The following is a 20,220-nucleotide window of genomic DNA, read 5'->3' as shown; positions in this document are numbered from 1 at the left end:
CCCAGGCCCTATAACAAAATCCTCTAAAAAAAAAAAAAAAAAAAAAAAAAAAACTTGCCGGGCAAATTGTATCATTACTCATCACTCTTACAGAGGAGGAAACTGCAACTCAGACAGTGTGAGTCTTCCAAGATACTCAAGGAGCAGATGGCAAACCTGGGGCACAAAATAAGACTTGTATTCCATCCTGTGTTCCTACCTTGACATGCCAGAAAAGAGAGGCACTATGATTCCATGTTGCCCAGCTCTAATTGGAATGATGTTGGGAGGTAGTAAGTCCACTTAAGAATGCTGAGATGATAGTGCTGTCTCCCTCTCCCCTGGGGCCATTCGTGGGTAGCACTCACATCTTGCTGCTGCAGAGAGAAGGTTCTCAGGCCTATCTTTAAGTAATGAGACATGACAGGTCATCTATTTCTGCAACATTATTACGTGCCTCGGGTGGTGGTGGTAAGCTAAGGCTGAGGAGATTGCTTTGAGCGTCACTTTAGCTATTATAAAATATTATATATAAATCAAGAGCAGGTGAGGGCTAGTCAAAGAGGCAGCCAGCCACTTAGAAGGTGGTGCTGGTGAAGCCGTGCCATCACCACTAGTCAATCCCACAGCGTCTCGTCCTTGCCCTATACCCACGTGATTTGATAATTTGAGAACTAAGAAGCATCCAGGTTCGAAGTCATCCTCAGGCTTCTGAAGTTCAGAGTTTTATGAAGTTGGAAGGCCAGTCTACTCATGGTGTCCATCTTGAGCCAGTGTAGTATGAGCCAAGTGAATCCGGACATAGAAGGTCTCTAAGAGAGCGTCTCCCAGCAAACCCATACCTGCCATTGGGTAATCACTGGATTTGCATGTCTCCAGGTCTTGTGGGTTGTGGTTGTGGTTTTACACCCCATTTGGGGGATAGGCCATTACTCTCTGCCAGGTTAAATGACTAGCCAGCATTCAAGATGGCTGCCAAGCTGATCAGAAACAGATCTCTAGGCTGATCTGCAACTGGATCCTGGAGCTCTGATGTTTCAGCCAAAGTTAGGCAAAACTAGGCTGCATGCCTGGACTCTGTGGGGTGTTCTCACGTGCAGCAACCAGGCTGTGATTAGGAACAAGTAACATTTTCCAGAGACTTTGCCCTCAGGGGTCTGACAATCTGGAAGACGGTATAAAACAAATACACTGAGGTAAATCCAATATGAGGTAATAAAAAAAAAAATTAAGATCAACCCATATTTAGCTATAGCCTCGGTGCATAGCACTAAGTTGGGGATAATAATTGTTCAGCCAGTGCTTGTCAAAGGGATGAAAGTGCTTTAAGAACCAGGAACCAAAAGTGTTAAAGAAATCCAGATGCTATAAACCTGTTTTTCAGGTTATAAAGAGAAGAAAATGGGACTTACTTTCTCTGCTTTGCTTGCAGGATTATAGAGAGAATTGTACATGAAAATGTAACAAAACAAATCAAAACCATGAAAATGTTATTGTAAGCTGCAAAGGGCTATCCAGTGGTGATGGGCAATAGAGGGTATCTGGCTAACAGCAATGGGAGTAACTCAAAGGGAACACTCTCTTGATGGTTCAGAGGGGTAATGAATATTTCTATTCTCTTTCCCCATCTCCACCATCAATGACTTGAACTAGACCTTGGCTGCAAATAGGTTTCACCTGTTAATCCTTTGGCAATGTTTGCCTTGTATACTAAGTTGAGTAAGATTACAAAATTTCATCTAGACTCAGTGGGAAAGTGCCATGATCAATTAGTGATGTCTGCCATGGACTTGGATTAGAAAGCAGCAGCATTTGTGCATTTATTTCACCATTTTCTGCCTAGACTCTTGTTTTCTCATTCAATGGTATAACTTTGTAACTGTTGTCATCTTGCACTGTCGTCCAAATCCAATCCATTTTTGTTTCTGTCACTAAAATGGTCTCTTTCCAAAACAAGTCTGACCATGACAGTCCTTTATTAAAGTCATTCAGGGATTCTCTCCTTGTCCCACAGGGTGTAGCCAAACTTTTCAGCAATACCTACAAAGCTCACATGATTTTTGATCCCTCCCCTGTGAAGTCCTCTCTGGCCTAGAAGCCCCAACCTTATATATTAGTCATACCAAGGGAATATAGCTAGCTTCTTCCACAAATATAATAAGCAATTTACTAGCCTAAAATCTACTCTTCTTTTTTTAAGAAATTATTTTATTTTATTTATTTTGTTAGAGGTTTTCTCCTTAGAGTGCATGCACTCACCAGAGAAAGAGAGACAGAGACAGTGAGAAATCATCCCCCACCCGCAGGCAGATGGCCATGCCACAGTTCCTTCTCTTCTCTTCTGTTCCTGGGATTTGGGGCGTGCATGCACATGTGACCGGCAAGAGTTTGAAGTCCTAGGGTCTGAGATTTGAACTGTGGTATGCATCTGGGAGTCCAGCCACATAACTGCTACACCATCTGCTGGTCCAAATTTATTACTATTTTTAATTTGCTATAGGGCACATGTGCTCACCGGAGATGAGAGAAAGAGTGAGAAAACAGGTCTAGGACTTGAACCACAGTTGGTTATGTGTGACTTCAGCACCTTAACCACCATACCGCCTGCCAACCCCTCTTCAACTCATTCTTAATCTCTAATGCATTTATTTTTATTCTGTAAAATCTTCCTTCATCATCGTCAAGTATAACTGACCTCTTCTTCATCCCTACATCACACTCTACAGATTATCTATCGTAGCATTCATTCTATGGGAAAAAGCATCTGTTTGCTTGTTTACCTTCATTACTGCACTGTGAACTTTGCAATACAGGAGGCCATGTCTTATGTATGCATCTTTGTATTTATTCAAGGTACTATGCCTGGCGTAAATATATGCTCAATAAATATTTGAAGAATAAATAAATGAGACGCGGAATGTACTCAGTTGACCTGCGGTACACACAGTCCTATCTATGGGCTCCTTTTTCATAAGTCTCCATCCTTGGATCTGATTGAATCTAGGAAGGGCACAGGTTTAAGACAGTCATCTGTGAGGTAGATAATAACTCATGGTCTACATGATAAGAAGAATGCTTATAAACAGGGTTAACCGACAAGTTAGTCATGAACTAACAAGCCATGTCTTCTCTCATAAATATATGAACTTGAGATACAGAAAGACAGTTAATAGCAGGAGCAGAAGGTAAAGGACTCAAGGAGAAGGTCAACTTGGCCCCTTGAGACATTGGAAGCTATGAGAAACAGAAAGAAGCAAGACAAAGATGAAATTTACAGAGGGGAGAGAATAGAGGGACTGACTGGTAGCAACAGGAATGCAGAAACAGTCAACTCTCAGAGTTGATTGTAGAACTGTCTGGGATCCTGGGGGCCAGCAAGTAGCACAGTGGTTAAAGCAATGGACTCCCACATGGCCAACAGCAGTTCAAGTCCTGGACTTGGAGTCTAGAAAATCACACTGGGTACATGGGCACATGTGCCCAAATCCAAAGGAGAAGGGATTGTGGCATGGCCATCCCTCCATGGCAGAGGGTGGCAGGGTTCTCCCTTTCTCTCTCTTTCTCTGGTGAAAGTGCATGCCAAAATGTACATGGCAAAAACCTAAAAAAACAAACAAACAAACAAAAACTGCCTTGGATCCTGAACAGTTTCTAGTTGCTACATTATAATAGGGATGCATTGTTCTTTATATGAAAACAACCAGATGTGTTTCTGCTAAATCTAGAGGGCTTTTTCAGGCCAGACTAATGTAAAATACAAAATAATTGGTTTAATAAATAGTGCAGGTAGGATTCAAAAAGCCAGAGCCCTTTCTATTCAATAGTTATATCTCAGAGCTAACCAGTGTCGATCAGAGACAGCCACTGACTTTAGCCTAGGGTGAGACCACAGCAGCAGCAGCAGGGATCAGGTGTTGGCAGAGAGGGGCCTCATGGTCGCTCTAGAATCCCAGTTTCTCCAAGCACTGGGCTCAAGCCTCACTCACGTAAAACTCTTTAGATGTGTAGAGGTGGATTTCTACCTGGAGATTTCACCTCGTCATCAAATTGGCCTGAAGAAGAAAAAATTAACTTCAAATAGCTGAGTAGCTATTTCGGTAGCTGAAAAGCTGTTCTTTACGAGATGAAGAGCAGACATACACCGTATGAGTACCTACTTCTCAAACTTTAATGGGCACACAGATCACTTGTAAATCTTGTTGAAATTCTTATTTTAATTTCAGGGGGAATGGGATAAAGCTTGAGGTTTCTCATTTCTTCCTTTTTTTTTTTTCTTCTTTTTTTAACTTGCCAGAGGTGCATGCACTCATCAGAGGGAGAGGGAGGATGCAGCCCCATGGGGTATGGTCACACTGCAACCCCTTCTTCTCTATTTCTTCACTCTGTTGGGACTTTGGGCATACGTGCACTTGGCATATTTCTCAAGCTGGTGAGTTTGGGACTCAAACTGTAAAGCTGGCCATGTGGGATCTGCCTCCCTTAACCATAGGCCACAGACTGGCCTGAAGTTACTCATTTCTAAAAGGCCTTTCAGTGACTCTAATGCTGTTGCTACTGGCCTGTGGACTGTATCTGGAGTAGCAAGGGTCTCTAATTCCATAGGGAGGAATGAGAGTCCATAGGAGGGAGTTAAAGGACAAGGGTTCTAGCTAAAGAAACTTTCCACGTGCTCGGAGCTGTGTGGAAAGGAATGTGATGCTTCAGTATTACAAAAATACAAACAACAACAACAACAAACAAAGTTAGGCAACAGTTAGGCTCAGTATAGACAGGACTTTTGCTCTGCATGGGCAGTAGACCGTCACCATCAATTTCAAACTTGCTTTTTGGTTCACATACTCTCTAAAATATTTTGCCATCTATGTACCTACTTGACCATTTCTAGATTGGCATCTAACATTTCATATTAGATGTTTCAGTGCATTTACTTTTTAATAGGATCTAGAAAATGTTGAACAGTTTGTTACATAAAACAAAATGAAGATTGATTACTTTAAATAAGCACTATATTTGGTTTAACAAGTGAGCTCCAGAGGGCAGGGAAATGCTTTTGCCTTTTCTTCATTGATGTGTGCCTGATATGTAGTAGAGGCTTAATCATGTTTGTTGAATGCATGCAAGCAGACATGTAAAAAGTGTTATTGATGAGCCTTGGCTATTATAGTTCAAAAAAACTGGGTAACCCCACAAAGGATTCAAGTTATGTTGTTTTCAATTATTTGTTTGCTATAGGGCACATGCACTCACCAGAAAGACAGAGACAGAGAGACAGAAAGTGAGAAATCATCCCCCAGGGGGATGGCCATGCCGCAATTCTTTCTCCTCTATTCTCCTCTAGGGATCTTGGGCACACACACACATGCGCCTGGCGTGAGTTTAAGCCACCAGGTCCAGGACTCAAACCTCTGTTGACTACATGGGAGTCCAGCGACATAGCCATTATACCAACTGCTGGTCCCAGTGATTTTTTTTTTAAAAAAAGGGGTCTTGAATATATTACTTGAGCTATTCTAAATTCAGTGCATCCCAATTTTGGTCAGAATACCAAGGTTTGCTTTATTTATTTATTATTTTTTAAGGCTTTTGCCAAGTGGTACAAGTGCTCACCGGAGAGGAGAAAGACAGAAAAAGACAGTGAGAAGGAAAGTGAGAAATTACCTTCTAGGGGAAGGCCACACCACAATCTCTTCTCCTCCATTCTCCCCTGGGATTTTGGGCACCCATGTGCCTGCTGTGATTTTCAAGCTGCCAGGTCTGGTACTTGAACTGTAGTAAGCCATGTGAGAGTCCAGCATTTTAAACACCACTCCATCTGCTGACCCCAAGAATAGCAAGGTTTTAATGCTAAGTTTATACTTAACAGAATTATGATCAAGTCAGAAAAAGGCCATATGAAAGATAAGATGCTTAGCCCTATAAAAGCTGTTTGGGGGAGCTAGTAGCATGGTGTAAGGCACTAGACTCCCGCATGATCTACTGTGGTTTGAGTCCCAGACCTGGTGGCTTGCTTTCTCACGTTCCCGCCCTCTCTCTGGTAAGTGTGTGTGCCCTGTAGCAAATTATAAAGTAATAATAATGATAAGTAAAATTAAATATATTTTAAGAAAAGATAAGGTACCCTGCTAATTTTTTTTTAATAAAAACTTCTATAAAGACATTCTTAGACATCCCAGGGCTGCTGCTTTGACCAAAGTCTACTTCTGAATCTTCACCCTCCTGTCCTACGTACCTAGGAAAATGTCTCGGGGTTGAGTTAGGACCCCAGATGCAGCCTGTGCTTTGAAACACCGTAGAGCGCCTGTTTTCATACTCTCTGGGTGCTGCACTTTGCCCATTAAGTAGAATTTCTCCTGGTGCCCACTCTACCTGCAGTGGACAGTCCAATCCAGGTCTCATAATAGCCAGATGCTTCCACCAGGATGGGTGGGCATTTGACTGGGAGTTGGTGTCACCTGGGGCAGTACTGCCCAGCCTTTCACGCACAGGCAGCTTCTTCTCACTGTCTCCCGGCGGCTCTCACGCTCTTACACACCCTTTTAGGCCATTTTACTCTGACTCCTAGGATCCTGATATTCCTTCTCGCCTCCACATTGACTGGTGCTTATTGTTGTTGTGTTTTGTTTGTTTATCCATTTATTTCTTCTACGAGTAAGAAAGAAAAAGAAACAAAACAAAACAAAGTCACCCCCTGAGGGCCCTCATGCCATGTTCCAATCCCAACCTCAGCCAACCAGGATCACAGGTATGCATGCATGCCCAGTACGTGCAGGCTGCAAACCCAGGACCTTACCAAACGGTGTCTGTATCGTGGAGTGGTAAGTTACCCCTGCCCCGCTGTAGCCGGCCCACACTGGCTTTCTGAACCTTACCCTTCGGTCAATAGGTCCCCAGGTGGAATTCGCCTGCGTGAGCCTGTTTCTGCTACAACCTGGACTCACTTCCAGCTTCTGAACTATTCCCATGACCAAGCAGGCTGTCCAGCTCCAGAACTCCTTTCACACTCTGCTCCTGTCTTGCCCTCATTCATGCTTTAGCCTTTGTCCTCACTCTCCCCAGCTTTCCCGAGAGCCAGAGTTTCACAGAGCCATCTGGGGTCACCAGCACTGGCCTCCTGGCTCATTGTGGTATTGGAGGACAGAGCCAGCCCGCGAGCCGGCCAATGGCTGCCTCCCTCTTCCTCATTTGCAGCCCTTTTCTCTAGACCACGGGGCTGAGACTCGGCCGCAGTGTTCTGATAGAGAGGGAGATGGGACCGAGGCGGGACACCACTGGCCAAACAACAAATATGTTTTATTATCTTTTTTTTTTTTTTTTGGAGACACATCATAACTCATCTGCCTAAAGGAAAGTGGTGAGCTTCCAAGGCCTGTTTGATAAGCACATCAGACAAGCCCACGGACCATGGGAACCAAGAGAAAATGGCACCGCGGGGTTACATGAGCCTCGGCCGCGTTCCCGGACAGAACGCATGTTCCTGTGGGCTGACACAGAGCAGAGCTCCAGGCAGACGCTAGCTCGTCCTGTTCTCAGAGGAAAAGCTGGCTGGAAACGGAACTTTGAGATGGGGTCAGAGGCAGCGATGCTTTCTGGCTGGCAGCCCTCCTCCCCAGTCTTGTCGCCACAGAATCTCACTAGGAAAAAGACAGAACCCAGAAAAATCTCCGTGACTGTCTTTACAATTAATCATGATTGATGTTCCTCCAAGACAGTGAATGGATCCAGGAGGGAGTGAGATGTGTCTGACCGGAAGGCTGAGTAGGGTCCTTCCCAAATTTGCTTTTCATCCCATTAAAATCTCATCAGGACAGATCCTTTGGGAGACTGGAAACAGTCACCCTGGAAACATTTGGAAAAGCTGAAGTCTGGAGAAGGAGAGTGTCAATTTAGATGTCTCCCACTGGATGGGAATAGCATCGAGAACAAGGCACTAGAACCATGGAAGCTGTTCAGAACCTTGGCAGTTATCACATTCGACCTCTTGATTTTTGAGAAAAGGAAAATGGGACACACAGAAAGCAGAGAGCACATGCCCAAGGTCACACGGCCTCAAGGTATGTGAGGGGAAGGTGACCAGAACCAGCACTCAATTCTCTGGCTGTTCAGGCCAGGCATTTTTCCCTGCACTGAGCCTTGAAGGACAACCCAGCAGCTCCTTTGCTGCAGCTCTGGAACTGGGGGGAAATCGGCCAGGCCCTAAACGCAGCTCTCAGGGAAGTCTCCAGCAGGTTGTCAAGCACTCCTGCCAGTGCTGAGCTGGCAAAGCAGGGTGGGCGAGAAGTGCTTAGAAATCCTGAGCACTGAAAGGTGGCCTGTAATTGTAAAATTCCATTTCCTTTCAATTAGCAGCTGATTGCATTTGATGAGCTGCAACATTGTTTCCTCCGTGTAGATTAGGAGTCAGAGCAGTCAATGAGCTGTGAAATTCTCTCCCCACTGAAACAATAGACAGTGATTAAAGCGCAGCTAATCCGATCATTATAGCTGGAGCCCACTGATCATTAGCTGCTAACCAGATCCCAGAGAGCAGCTCCAGCCTGGCTAAAGCAGACTAGAGGCTGCAGGTAAATGCTACCGGTATGACGCCTCCCTCTTTTCCATGGCCAGCAGTCCCTGGTGGACCCAAGAACTGGGCCGAGAAAGAGGACGCCACAGTGAATGCAGGCAATGAGCCTGCCAAGGGCAGCTCGATGTCAGGGACAGAGCTTGGACTGCAGAGGCAGATGTATGTAGCAGATCTGGATCAAATCCCACCCCTCTCCTCCCCCCTCTCCCCCAGTTTGTGGTTTAACCTCTGAGCCTGCGATAAGTTATTTGCCTAAATCCTTAGTAATACCTTCCGTGTGTGGTTGTTCTGAGGATTAATAGCATAGCCTAGGTAAGATCCCTGACATAATGCTGGAAGTCCGCAGTAACACTAACGAAGGCTTTCGAGTGTTTGCTACGTGCCCAGCGCTGTTCTAAGGGCTTTATATGGATTAACTTGTCTAATCCTCATAACAGCCCTGATAAAGTAGAGACTGTTATTATCCCCGTTTTTCCAATGAGGAACACAGAAGTTCAGTAAGTTGTTGGAGATCATTTAGCCATAAGCGACAGAGCTGGGATTTGAACCAGGCAAGCCAGCTCAGAAGTCCTGCTACTAATGACCCCACTTGGCTGCTTCTCAAAAATTGCTAATGCTCATTGTCTCCCTTTGCTAGGCCTGTCCTTTTCAAATTTTACCATGCAGAGGAATTGGCTAGAAAGCATACTAAAAAATGCAGCTCATCAGGCCCAAGGCCTGGAGATTCCAGCAGGTGAGGGCTAGGACTCAGAGGCCCAGGTGTGAAGAGCACCGTATGTAATGCTGATGCGGCGGCCTCGGACCTACCTGAGAAGTGCTCTGGGTTCTGGGGAGCAGAGGTTTGTCTGTCCAGGTCTCACATGCTACTTTCACTTCACTGCCTGTCCCACAGCCAAGGGCCCAGTTTCTGATAAGGAGAGTGACGACTGCACTCACAGAGCATGGGGAGGAGGCCAACATGAGGTTCTGGACCACATATAAACCAGCTCTGAAACTCTGTTCCTGCCTTTACAGAAGTGGTCATATGAATCGACCATCAAAAGCGAAAGGGGGATGCCATCATTATTTCCAGACATCAGGCACAGACTGGGAGCGTCCTGAACAATTGGAGCATGGGGGTCATTGTAGCAGAGCGAGTAGGAGTCCTGCCCATTGCCCTGGGTCCTCACCTCCAGGGCTGAGGGCTGCCTACAGGAAGCACCAGCAAGACATGACCAGCCTGCGCCCCAGCAAGCAGGATGGTGGAGAGAGAATGTCCCCAAAGCAGCATCAACAGCCACAGACAGGGAAGCTGGAGGTACACAAACACCCAACCTCTGACAAGTACTTTTCTCTGTTCCCAGAGTTCCCCAGAGTCTGAGCCCCAGGTGCCCACCTTGGTAAATAGCCCGCTAGCTTCACGTCATTTTCTTCTTTCTTCCCTAGGTGACGCTTCACGTCTGTACTGCTATTTCCTGGACTAGCTTCACGTCATTTTCTTCTTTCTCTTCCCTAGTTGACGCTTCACGTCTGTACTGCTATTTCCTGGAACCACTTTCTAAATGGATGACTGAATCTCCTGCCCTAAGATGGATCGCTACGAACCGTGTGCCCTTGGGTAAGTCCTTAAATTTCAGTTGTCTTAAGAGTGAAATGGGAATTACAATAGGAAATATGCGGAAATCACAGGATAAGCAAGCACTCTGTAAGTGTGCAATTCTATTATGCCGATTAACATGGTAAATAGTAGTAACATTGGTCAGGGTGCTGATTCACGTCGGGAAGCATCTTCTCTCTGCTGCCTTGGTGGCACTGCCTCCTGTCTCACCTCTGGGGCATTGACAGGGTTCCCTGATGTCAGACCCCCTGCACCATGGCCAACACGCTGACCCCTGTCTCATTGCCACCAGGGTGTATAGCATGTTTACACCTGCCCTCACCTTGGAGAAGCTGGAATCCACTGCTTTTCCATTTCTTTTGAGAAATGATTCCGAATGGCCCCTTCTGAAGGAGAACACATCATTTGCTCGCCAGATGCAGAAGCCTCACACTGGCATTGAAGCTGCAGCTGATCAGCATTTCCTCTTTTCATACACCTTCCACTGCTACCCACGAAAATCCCAATGTAGCTTTCAAGGCCCTGCCTCACCCTCTCCACTTCCCACCAGGTCTGCTAGCCGCGCTTTTGCCCGGAGGCCTCTCCCTATGGAGAAAATGCCGTGGAAAATTCACTCTGTGTGGCTCACCCATCTTTCGACTCTTCTTTCGAATGAAACAAACGCAAGGTCTGATCACCTCCTTCTTTTAATTTTTTGCCAAGCACAGTTGAACAGCTGATTTCAGTCATTTCTACCTATGGTTTTCTCCTTAAAGCTAATTAGTTTCTTTTCAAGTAATTGCAAATAGTACATTTTCCAGGCCCTTGCAGTCAAGGCTGACAACTAGCGGGCTAGAGTGGGCTCTTATCAATAGCTCACGGAAATTAGACGCACAAACATCACCCTGGGGCCCTGAGGGTTGCTCTAAGTTGTTTGGAATAAATAGCTCATGGAGGTCCTAGGGCTCTTTTATGAATGGACCCGCTAATGTGAAATCTGAGATGTACCGGGCAACGTGAGTCGGTGCTTCCCTAGGCATTGACCTGGTTTAGTTCCACGGGAGCAAGGCTTGCAGCACCCCAGGCTCCATGCTTGGTGCTGAAAGTGTGGTCAGCTTGGGGTAGGGCAGGCTGCAGGGAGAAGAATGGGAAGGGCTCTCTCTGTGGGTTTAAAGGGGTGGGCAAAGATGTTCACTGGAGGGTGAGGGAGGGACAGTCATTGTGGAATAATGATCAGCACCATCATCATCATTGTCATCATCAGCCTTCCCCAGGGAGCCTGGCTGTTGGTCACAGTACCCCATCCCCTAGGGACCAACGGCGAGATCAAGACACAGCGGGTGCACAATCTCAGATCAGTTGCTCCCTAGAACCTGGTGGTATATTCTGAGAAGGTTTCTTTCATTTTTCTCTCCCTTCAATTTTTTTAAGAGAGATTTTTTGCTATAGGGTACATGTGCTCTCTGGAGAGACAGAGAGACAGAAAGCAAGAACTTACCCCCTCGGGGGATGGCCATGCTGCAATCCCTTCCATTCTCCTCTTGGGATTTTGAGCATGCACGCACATGCACCTGGCATGAGTTTTAAGCTGCTGGGTCCAGGACTCAAACCTCAGTCGACTACATGGGGGTCCAGCAATATATCCATTATGCCATCTGCTGGTCTCCATCTCCCTTCAGTTTTAACATTGCCATTGTGACCATTGCCATGACTGTGGCTGCTGCTGTTGTTTAGGATCTTGGATGAGAGAGTAGAGTCATTCAGATTCCTCAGTTCATGGAATGTTGTTTAACACCATTGCACCACGGAGTTCCTTCTTGCATTAGTCTCCCATAGCTGCTATAACAAGTCACCACGACTTACTGGCTTCAGGCAACACAACTGTATTGTTTTGTAGTTCTGCGGGTCAAAGTCCAATCCCATCTCTCTGGGAGAAGATGATGGCATAGGCAGGGGGCATTCCTTTTGTGGAAGTTCTAGTAGAGGATCAGTTTCTTGGCCTTGCCCAGCCTTAAGAGGCCCATCACTATAATGGCTCCACCTTCCAAATTCTAAGCCCAGCCCCTTCTACACTGCCTTCTTGCTCAGATAGTCACCTCTTCTTTTATCTGACTCTACTGTTCCACTCTTCCACTTTTCAGGATCTTTATGATTAACTGGGCTCACTTAAATAATCTAGAATAATCTTCCTGTCTGCTGATTAGCAACCATAATTCCATCTGCACCCTTAATGCCCTCTTTCTTTTGGAACAAAACAGATCACAGTTTCTAGGGATCTGAATGAGAACATCTTTGAGGAAGAGGGCATTATTCTGTTTACCGAAATACCTAATCTTACTCCCATTCTCTTTTCTTATTGGCCTATTCTAATGTGTTTGCTATATGCCCTGAAATATATATCGGGTTGTTGGAAAAGTCATGATGTCTTTTCGCATAAAAAAAGAGAAAAATATATTATGAGTTTTTGGATGACCCAATATATTTCCTTTAAAGTATGACATTGATGTGTGTGTGTGTGTGTTTTAGGTTATGTATTTCTTTTTTCTATGAAAGAGAGAGAGAGAGAGGAGAAAGAGAGAGAAAGATAAGGCTCTTGTGCCACAGTCCAACCCCAGCCACACCCAACCAGGGTCACAGGCACAAGTGTGCATGCCTGGTGTCCACAGGGAGCCCTAAGGGCACCAACCTGGAGCCTTCATGTGGCTTCAGCAATCACAGAGCATTGCATTACTGCTGTGCCACTGCAGTCAGTGGACGTTTTAAGTTGATGTACAAGGTAGTGTTCTCTGTTCCATCTAAGCTATTTTTTTGAAGAGAGATTTTTGCTATAGGGCACATGCACTAGTTGGAGAAACAGAAAGAGACAGAGAGACAGAAAGCAAGAAATCATCTCCCACCCCAAAATGGAGGGGATGGCCATGCCACAATCCCTTCTCTATACTCAGAATTTTGGGCATGCGCGCACACGCACTCGGCATAAGTTTTAAGCCACTGGGTCCATGACTTGAACCATGGTCAACTATGTGGGAGTCCAGCAATATAACCATTGCACCCTCTGCTGGTCCCTATGGTATTGTTCTTATAGTTTTCATTCAATGTTTTTAAGGTCTCCCACATTGTATTTACATTGAACTTAATGCCGCTAAAAACTGTGCTATTAGTCCATAGTTCGTATCTACCTCATTTTACCTACCCACCCCCTCCATGATGGGCTCCTGGTTGCTTTTACTCCACTCTGAACACATTATGATAGACATCTTTGTTCAGGTCCCTGTGGACACATAGAAGACTTTTTCTGGAAAACACACTAAGGCTAAGATGGCTGGGTCACAGGGTATATAACCCTACTTAATCTCACTAATATCCAAATGCTTTCTCAAATGGCTGCACCAATTAAGCTTGTACTAGTATAATTATCAAACCTCCCTTTACCACGATGTTGATGCAACCTTTTCCCTTGCCAAACCTCTTTCCCAGAGCAGAGCTGAAGGCCCGCTCTGCATCTCTCCCCTTTGTACTTCTTCTTACACAGGCTTTAGTGTCACTACATAAACTTTCCTACAGACATGGTGGGCTAGCACCATGCCAACACCGGGCTCCATCAGAGGAGTCTGCTCTTCGGCTATGTGAGCTGAGTTTTATTTCCTTCCCTACTCCATCCTCATGCCTCTGGACTTTGGTTTTGTTAATTCAACAAATGTTTCTTGAGCACCTACTGGCCCAAGTACATTACACCCTTCTCTCCACCCCAGAAATTAGGGATGTTTTTTAAAAGAAGAAGGAAGGAAGGAAGAAAGGAAAAAGAAAGAAAGAGAGAGAGAGAGAGAGAGAGAGAGAGAAGAGAAAGAAAGAAAGAAAGAAAGAAAGAAAAGAAAAGAGAAGAGAAGAGAAGAGAAGAGAAGAGAAGAGAAGAGAAGAGAAGAGAAGAGAAGAGAAAAGAAAAGAAAAGAAAAGAAATCAACGGGCCTGCAGTGTGGTATCCTGTCAACTCAATCGCAAAAACTTAGTCTGGATCCATTCCACTTCTCCCCAAAACCAACTAAGTACAAGCCAGTATAATTTTCCCCCTGGACAATTGCATTTGTCTCCTGCTTTGTCTACCCTTTTTCACTCTTACCCCTTCTAGTCCTTTTTCCATAGCCAGAATAAACATTTAAAAATGCAAATCAGATCCTGCCACTCCTACCTAGTTGTTGAAGCTTCATTGCCAGGAGGATAAAACCCACACCCCTTAGCCTAGTTACAAGCCCCAGGACGCTGACTGCTGCCTGGCTTTCTGACTCCACCCCATCACTCTTTTCTCTAGTCACCATAGTTCAGCCACATTGGTCTCCTTTCCTTTCCTGGAGTGGGTCAAGCCTGTGACTTCCTCTCAGCCTTTGTAGGAGCTGTTCTCCCTGCCTGGAATGCTTTCTTCCAAGCTGTTCAGGGCCGGCTCCTTCCCATCACCTGCACATCAGGCCTCTTTTTATTCTCTGGATAGCACTTATTTATTCATTAGCACTATTTAGTTATTTATTAACTGGTGCATTGCATGGATTCCCCTGCATCATGTGAGCTTCATGAGAATGCTTTTATCTCTCTTGTTCACCACTCTATCCATGCCTCATATACTGCCTGGCACAGAAGGGGTACTCAAAAATAATTTTTTTTTTAAGGAACAAGTAAATGAAGGAATCTAAAGTCATGGTTCTTAATCTTGGTTACCCATCGGAATCACTTGCAGAAAGCCAGGTCCCACCCAGACTGATCAAATCTGAATCTCTGGACATAGGGCTCAGACAATGGCATTTTAAAAAGCATCCTGGGTAAATGTGCATCTCAGGCTATGAATCATCCATTTGAAGAACATAACCCTTCTCAAGCAGGGCAACTTAGGAAACTGCCCTAAGCTTTTGGTCTTCAAACTCCAGAGAGAGAGAGACCTTGTCTTTTTCTTTCCCATATTAAGTGGAGGTGTTGTGAGCCTCAAGCCACATTGGCTGTCACTCTACCACCTTCCCAGCCTACATGGGGGAAACCAAGCTGTGGGAGGAAGGGGTAGGGCCAACTCACAGAGAAGCTAAGTCAATTCAAGAGGAGGGAGGGCCAGGCAGGGAGCGAGGAGAAAAGTGTTGGCAACATTGTGGGAGCCCCTGGAGCCTCTGAGTCTAGCCCCACTTAAATTGTCTTTACTGCTCAAGCTGGGAGGGGTTAGATTTCTGTCACTTGTAACTCAGAGTCCTGACCAATACTCAATCAAAGCAAATAACTGTGGGTCGAGAAAAGATGCCTTAAATGGAATCCAGAAGACAGAATATTAAGGCAGTGCCTTGATCAATGAATTCATCATTCCGATGTAGCCCCTTGCTAAACTAGAAATAATCCTTTGCTTCTCTTATTTCAGCCAATGTTAGTGTGTTTACAAAGTGTCACAGTTAAGTATTTCCACAGCCGAAGGAAAAGCATTAGATCGCTCATTTTTAGCAAAGGGAACAGATTGTGATGGAATTGCACGACGCATACATCCGGGCACTATGCATGCCAAGCTCTCTGTCCTGAAGTTCCTCTCCCAGCCTGGGATACAAATGGCTGGATGCTGAGCCCTCTAGGATTTCCCTGTGCACCCCAATTCTAATCACGGTACTCCCTTTGAGCCCGTAGGGCAATGCTGAAAATGTTGGAACTTTGGCTTGGGAAGGGCACTGACAAGTCTGTCAGGTCCCACATGGAGCCAAGGAGGAGCAGATCAGTAGGGAGTTGTCCTACCAAGATGCCAGTCTCCAAGAGGCATCAAAGGGTGAGATTGCCAAAAAGTTTCAGGGAATGGAGGGAGATAAAGAAAGTTGTATTTGGGACTAGCAGATGGCATAATGGTTATGTTGCTAGACTCCCACATAGTCGACCACAGTTTGAGTCCCAGGCCTGCCAGCTTAAATCTCACGCTAGGTGCATGTGCGTGCATGCCCAAAATCTTGAGAGGAGAATGAAGAAGGGATTGTGGCATGGCCATCCCCCCTGGGGGGTGATTTCTCACTTTCTGTCTCTCTGTCTCTCCAGCAAGAGCACGTGCCCTCTAGCAAAAACCTCTTTAAAAAGGAAAGAAAAGAAAGCTGTGTTTAAGAGGACACTCAAAGAGAATACTGCAAGCCCAGTCCCAGTGGTGCAGCGGGAGCGTGCTGCTCTATGTTGCTGGAGCCAGACGGAAGACTGCAGTTCAGTTCCCAGGTTAATTTGGACACACTGGGCCCATGTGTGCACACTCATAATCCTGGAGGCCTTGGAGGCCTCGGGGGGAGGGATTGCGGTGTGAACCTCTGGTGAGAGTGCTTCTCTCTCTCTTTCATGAAAGAACTAAATAAAAGAACTGATTGAAAGAGAGAGAATGCTGTATGTGATTGAAAGGTACAAAATGCACAGAGCAGTTGCGAAGCCTGGAATGTACTTTTGGAAGTCGGTGCCCATATTCCTTAAGTTTGAAGGCTGATGAGCTCTGCTTCCCCAAATCCCAGAGGCCAGTAGGCTTTATTCCCGCGATCTCCCTGCATTCCCCCAAAGATAAGCTATGTGATAAAGACAGCTAAATGGTAACATCCCAGGAAGATTTCCCACTGGGCCTGACTTCCACACCGAGGCACTGAACAAGGATAAGGCATGTAGAAACACACAGGGAATGTGTGTCAGCCAGGTCTCCGAGCTGGCGGCAGGAGCCTGATAGCCCGTTACTATTTTTGTCGACTCCCGTGTTGTACACAGGAGTGAGCACGAGCACGTGCCTGTGAGAAGGCTACTGTGAGGAGTGCACCGTGCATTCTCAGACTTCTGAAGTTACCCTCTCTCTTTGCCAAATTTCATCCCCCTCTCCTCCTAGAGTGATCGAATACCCCATTAATATTGGGCTTGGCCTTTCTGCTTGCTTCCCCCAGAGAAGGCCAGTGGACATGACCTGAGCAAAGGCATGGACTGTTTTGTGGGCCTGCCATTACCATGAAAAGAACAGGTCCCGTGCTTATGAGTCAAGAATGATGAGGGGGACCAGCAGTTGTTAGTGTAATGGCTATGTTGCTGGACTCCCATGTAGTCAACCACGATTCGCCTCCCAGACCCGGTAGCTTAAAACTCACGCTGGGCGCGTGTGCGTGCGTGCCCAAAATCCCGAGAGGAGAATGGAGGAGAAGGGATTACAGTGTGGCCATCCCCCCTGGGGGGTGATTTCTCGCTTTCTATCTCTCTATCTCTGTCTGCCTGGCGAGCGCACAAGCCCTATAGCAAAAACCTCTCAAAAAAAAAAAAAAAAAAAAAAAAAACCTTGAGGGATGCCAGGAACAGAAGTGAACCTTAGCTACAGCTTAATGCCAAGCCCCACCATGTCCAGCGTTGAGCTGCTAATACTCAATCTGTAGAAGAATGAATGCTGAAAATAAGTGAGCACATTTTAAGACACTACATTTTGGGGTGGCTTGTTATACAGCTTTATTGTGACTAGAACTAAATAAAGGATGATAAAGATTTTCTAAAGTAGGTAATCAAACTTAAAAGTCAGCGAGGAAAAAACACAGACCAATTTGACCATGTATGTTCTTAAAGCAATATATGGTTTTTTAGGAAAAAAACACCATAAATAATCTTGAAAAATGAATCTGAGTCAATCATGAGAAAATGATCTATAGCAGATGAGGTGAGAGGGAGGAATGAGCAAAGGGCAGAATACACAACATACACACTTGGCAATAAACTGTCTCCCTTTCATTTGTGCAATGTCGTGCGACTGGTGAAAGGAATGTAGTCAGCCATTCGTGCATCACCATGTAAGCGTCTTCCTGATAAATAATCCTTTCAGAACACATTATTCGTAAGGTAATATTTTGGAAGGAGTGTAAGAGAAAACCTATTATACTTCCTGCCCCTGAAACTGGAATTGGTGAAGGGAAACTGAGGATGGGGACCTTTAGTATGACTATGCATATAGCTTTTAATTCTCCTTTTTTTCTAAGTTTATTCATTTATTTCTTCTGCGTGTGAGAGAGAGAGAGAGAGAGACTAAGAGAGAGAGAGAGAGAAAAGAGGAGGCACCCTCAATAAGGTCTTTGTGCCATGATCCATTCCCAGCCTCAGCCAACCAGGACTACAGGCACACACACACACACACACACACACACACACACTTGCACACACACACATATACACTCGTACACTTAGTGTGCTCAGGGAGCTCCTGGGACACAAACCCAGGCCCTTTCTTTTGTGGATTCAGTTTTATTTTCATTTTGCCACCACTTGACCCCTGAATTCTTTTATTTTGTTCTATACCTTTTTTTTTTTTTTTTAGTTTTTTTCTTTTAGTTTTACTACAGGATATATGCACTTGCTAGACAGAGACAGAGACTGACAAAGAAAGAGAGATGCGAGAAAGCACCCCCACACCCAGGAGGATTGGCCATGCTGCAATCCCTTCTCCATTTGGAATTTTGGGCACCCGTGCACACATGCCCAGCATGGTTTTCAAGCCACCAGGTCCAGGACTGGAATCATGCAGTTGGCCATAGGGGTCTAACCGCCTTAGCCACTACACTACTGGCCTGCTCCAAATGCTTTTCTAATAACTGTTTAATTGTGTGTTTGTTCTTAGATACCTGGTGCTTAACCACTCAATATTGTCATAGCACTGCTATCACATCGCCGTCTACCCAAATGCACAGGACCTCCTCTGGTGAAAGAAGCTTGCTACTTCTCTGACTTAGACTTACTGGGTAGATTCTATTTTCAGAAACTACTTTCATGTATCTCATATATTTAGAGAAATCTGTTCCCCTTTCTCCTAAGTTTAGTTTAACTTTCTCAGACTTGCATTACGTCTTTTTTTCCTTTAATTTTTGCCATAAAGCTCATGCACTCACTGGAGAGACACAGACAGAGAAAGAAAGGAAAAAAGGGAGAATTCACCCTCTCCAGGGGGTATAGCCATGCTGCAATTACTTCTCCATTCTCACAAGATTTTGGGCATGCACGCACACACCTGGCATAATCCTCAAGCCACCTGATCCAGGACTCAAACCACACAGTAAGCTATGTGGGATCCAGCTCCTTAACCTCTACGCTACCTGCTAGCCTAGGCACTATGTCTATTTACCATTGTGCTTGCTTTTACCACAGCCAGCTTTAGCTGTTAGTAGGTGCGTTTACTGGAACATGCAGAAATGAGAGTGCGTAATTTCACCCTCCAATAGCAAATATCTAGAGCTGTGAAGGAGCTCTCATACCATCCCATTAAACCCCCAATGCCAACGACTTTATAGACACGATAAAATGAAACTCAGAGGGACATCACTTACCAGAGGCCCCAGAACTGGGCAGTCAAAAGCAGGACCCAGCAGCAGAGAGCCGACTTCCAGCCCAGTCTTCTTTCTTTTCTTCTGCCACCTGTCTCGATAGTTCATTTCTGAAGACTGGTTGGTGTGTGGGCCTGAGAACACAGCAAGATACCAGGGAATGGAGGCAAGAGCCTTAACTTTGGAATCAGAAAAACACAGGTTCGAATCCCAGTTCTGGGATTTGTACAAACTTGCTGCTGGGTGTGTTACTTAACATCTCTGAACCTCCGTGTCCTCACTTGAAAGATGAGATGCTACTAGCTACCAGACAGAGTTATTGCAGGAGAACAATGAAGTCGGGATTCTAAAGTACGCAGCGCAGTGCCTGGCAGAGAGGAGGAACTAATTAAATGTGATCTCCACTCCCTTCCCTGTGGACTACCTCGGAGACTCCAACACTTCTTTATGCATCAAGGAATTAACACCACTGCTATGAGATTAATTCGCAGCAATGCTCATGAAAACAGTGATTCAGATCCTGGCAAAAAACTATAATTAAAGTATCTAGTATTGTTTGATTATAGGGTTGGTTTTACTCACTTTAGCACTTTGTGGGCAGAGAGCAGGCAGCCTCGAGGCGGAGTGTGGCTTTATTTTCTGGGAGGTTTCTGACCACTTCTGAGGGCAGGGCGGTGGTTATTCCTCTGATCCTTGCTTTGCACTAAAGAATCTAAGCCTTGGTGAGCGGGGTGGAGAGAGGGAAGCTTCATTTACTGAACATCTACTACGCGCCAGGCCCTTCAGACACTCTT

This window comes from Tupaia chinensis, unplaced genomic scaffold (assembly GCF_000334495.1).
Source record: "Tupaia chinensis unplaced genomic scaffold, TupChi_1.0 Scaffold000077_1, whole genome shotgun sequence".
Taxonomy (NCBI): domain Eukaryota; kingdom Metazoa; phylum Chordata; class Mammalia; order Scandentia; family Tupaiidae; genus Tupaia; species Tupaia belangeri.
The sequence above is the reverse complement of the archived record's forward strand: the minus strand, read 5'-3'. Positions refer to the sequence as shown.